Source organism: Cornus florida, unplaced genomic scaffold (assembly GCF_030987335.1).
Source record: "Cornus florida cultivar Cherokee Brave unplaced genomic scaffold, ASM3098733v1 CherokeeBrave_3.0.0_Hap2_Chr08, whole genome shotgun sequence".
Lineage (NCBI taxonomy): Eukaryota > Viridiplantae > Streptophyta > Magnoliopsida > Cornales > Cornaceae > Cornus > Cornus florida.
This window is the reverse complement of record NW_026775578.1, coordinates 72,339,741-72,343,397: the sequence shown is the minus strand read 5'-3', so window position 1 is coordinate 72,343,397 and position 3,657 is coordinate 72,339,741. Positions and strand designations below refer to the sequence as shown.

Sequence of the window (3,657 nt, the reverse complement as noted above, 5' to 3'; positions counted from 1 at the left end):
TTAGAGCTTTCTTGCCTCCCATATTTGCTAGGTGACCACCCCTAGAAGATGAAGATCTATGCATTGAGTTTTCACTCATTATTTCAAAGAGAAGCCAAATCTCATCTTCATTTCTTTCTATGTAGCTTTCGCCACAAGAAGCATCAATAATGCCCTTATTGGCATCGGATAAACTTGAAAAGAAACATTGAACTAATTGCCACTTAGGAATATGATGTGGACACTTCCTTAGTAAGTCATTCAAACGTTCCCATGCTTCATGAAGGGGTTCACCTTCTTGTTGTTTAAATTCACGAATGGAAGTTCTCATGGCATCGGTTCGACTTGCGCGGTAATACTTTTTTAGGAACTCTTGTTGTAATTGTGCCCAAGAGGTGATTGTATTTGGCCGCAAGTTGTTAAACCAATATTTAGCTTTATCCCGAAGGGTCAAAGGGAAGAGCTTCATTTTAAGGACTTCTTCTGGAACATCTGTGATTTTCACAGTGGAACAAACTTCCAAGAACTCATCTAAATGTTTATAAGGCTCTTCATTGCTTAACCCATAGAAAAGGGGGCACATGTTAATGGTAGAAGACTTAATCTCATAATGATGAGCACGAAAATTTGGCAATTGAATGCAAGTGGGTGCATTATATTGATTTGGAGTGTAACGATCCCAAAGGACCATTGGAGGATTGAGAGGATTAAGAGGAGGATATGGCATTTGACCTTGTTGATGATATGCCATTTGACCTTGTTGAGGGTATGCCATTTGAACATATTGTTGTTGTTGCTCACCAATTGGGGGAACAACATTTGGCCTTAGCATCCCTAGATTAGGTTGTTGCACCGCAGGATTGATTAGTCGTGGCATTCCCAAGAGTGGATACACACCTTGAGGATCCACAATATGAACTTGTGGTGGGTGGTGCACACCATTATGATCCACATGACCAAGATCTACAATGGGATCTTCAATTAGATCTATTGGGTCTTCCATTAAAGGTGATGAAAGATCAAAATTTGGAAGATTAGGATGACTATACCTAGTTCTACCTCTTAAATGCCGAAGGAAAACTTCGAGATTTTGATTTACAGGAGTAGGAGGATGATTAAGTGATCTACGACTATGTATGTACTAGAATAAGTCAACACACCAACACTTCAATTTTTCAACTTCCACATACGATGTTCCCAAACTCCTCAATAATATCAATGCACTTAAAACAAATAAATGCCTTCACACGGGCCAATGCCTTCTACAAGAAGGTATGCTTGGACTTAAAAATAAAACAATTCAAATTTAGCCTCCACTTGGGCTGTCCAAAGCATGCAAGACAGTAAACAATTAAGCACACAAATTAAAGAGAAACTTACAAATGGTCCTTAAGCAACTTCAAAAGTAAACAATCAACAAAAGTACCTAATTGCTTCCAAGTCTAGTGTTTGCTTCACTTTTCTTCAAGTACCAAATTGACAAATCAAATGAGGAAATAAAAAAAAAAAAATTAAAATAACTTAAAAGTAAACAATCAACAAAAAATTATTGTCTAATTCAATTCTTTAAAACCGTTAGATCCCCGACAATGGCGTCAAAACTATGGTGCGACCGAGTGTGTGCACAAAATAATGCACAACACTTTAGGTTTAGAAATAATATCAAGTGGGAATCATATTTTAAAATTTATAAAACCACTGAACAGTTATACTATGGAGTATGAAGTGAGCAGGGATCATCCCAAGAGATCTAAACAATTATACATTTTCCAGAATTGAATTCTACTTTAGTGCTTATGTGATTGCTAAAAAGGTTTGGTTTTGTGATTAGACTAATTTTAAGCTAAATGATTTCAATAAAATAAATAGAGTTTAAGAGATTGGGAAGAGACTTAGGGTGTAGGATTCACCACTAAGCACATTCCCTAACTCACTAACTTTCAACTAATTGGGGAATAAAAATATGTAATCTAGAATGTGGCTAATGATTGCAATAAAAAGTATAAACCATCAATTTCAAGCATGAATCAACTACCTAATGACAATTAAACTAAGTGTTGTGTAATTCACCAATTCAAAGCATGATTCATCAATTTAAGTTACAATTTCAACACACATTAATCTAAAAGATAATGTAAATTGTGGCAACAAGTATGGAAATCAAACACAAGCATAGATTGTCTACTTACCTAAGAACGAAAGTGCAATTAAACTAATTAAGCCTGAAATTAACTAAATTCAACAAGAATTTAACCTAATTAAATTAACTATGTAGTACAACCCATCTAGTAGAAGCAAATTCCATCAAATTAAAACACAATTACATCTAATTAACACAATACATAGCCATCACAAGATTCAATTCACAAAAAAAATCAAGTGTAGAGATTAATTATCAATCAAAAACATATAAGACAATATGAAATTGACATAGATAATCAAATGAAAGAATTAATTTATATTTCAAGGCTATACAAAAATTACACAAATAAATCCCCAAAAAGTGAAAAGAGAGAGAGATTAGGTTACATGTTTAGGGTTTATCCAACCCTAAGTAGAAGAATTAGCCGCTCATAGTTGATGGATGCAAGTTGTCAACAAGCCCCATCCTTTGATTCATCTGGCTCCTCTTCTTCTTCTCTGAACTTTTCTCCAAAACCCTAGCTTTTCTCCTCTTCGTGTTTTCCAGAGAGAATATAGATATCACGGTACAGAAAAAAGTATAAAACTTAAATAATTAAAATAATAATCTCCACCTTAATAAAATAAAAACTAACCCTAAACTAATGGCTTAATGGGCTATAAGGAATAACCCTATTAAAGCTCAATAGTTCACAAAATAAGCCCAAACAATAAGAAAATCCTATAATGTTGCCAAGTCCTAGAGGATCGATCCCCCAAGAGTTGGAAATTTCCTTTAAGCCCTATTTAGCTCCATTTTGGCCCTGAGCTCATTGGTTTGCTTCTTCATCTTTGGGAACATCATCAAATGCCTGAGATTGACCGCTTTTGAAGAATAAACACACTATACGAGCAATGGGCTGCGACCTCCTTTTTGCCATTTTCTGAGCTTTTTCTGAATATCTTTGCTTGACTCCAAAAAGGCTTTAGTGAACCAAAATTAGCTCATTTTAACTTTATTACCCTGAAATACACATAAACATAAATTAGGATTAAAACATGAAATTAAGATAGATGCAAAGACTGAAATACCCTAACTTAGGTGCTGAAATGTGCAACATTTAAGCACTTATCACAATGCAATGCTAATGTCAATGCCAAAGACACTTCCCACTTCCCAAAACCTCAGCCAACCATACACACCTCAACGGTTAACGTATCCGGCCTAGGGTAATCCCTAGCACCACGAGAAGAGAGCTAGTCATCTGTCCCTAACCCAGGGTAATTTCGAATGCCATTTGGCCAGTGACTCAACCACATGCAGAGTATGTCTCGACGTCTTCTCCAGATCCATTAACGACCTGTATACGAGGTAATCCCCGACATCCAACTTTCACATCATTCATTTATAATTTTTTTCTCAACAACCATCTAATGAGATGTCTCCACTTCCCTTCCCATTCCAAACTCATCCCCAAAGGCGAGATAAATGTACATTCATAATGATACAATGTACAACATATTAAAATCAATAATTTGATCTATGTCCATATACAA

General features: G+C 35.5%; 1 non-coding gene across 1 annotated transcript; it reads left to right on the top strand.

Annotated features, from left to right (window-relative positions):
• Nucleotides 1-206: 206 nt before the first annotated feature.
• Nucleotides 207-313, top strand: LOC132272008 (small nucleolar RNA R71). Its single transcript, XR_009469953.1, has one exon. It is a non-coding gene; the product is annotated as a small nucleolar RNA R71 (small nucleolar RNA).
• Nucleotides 314-3,657: the final 3,344 nt, after the last annotated feature.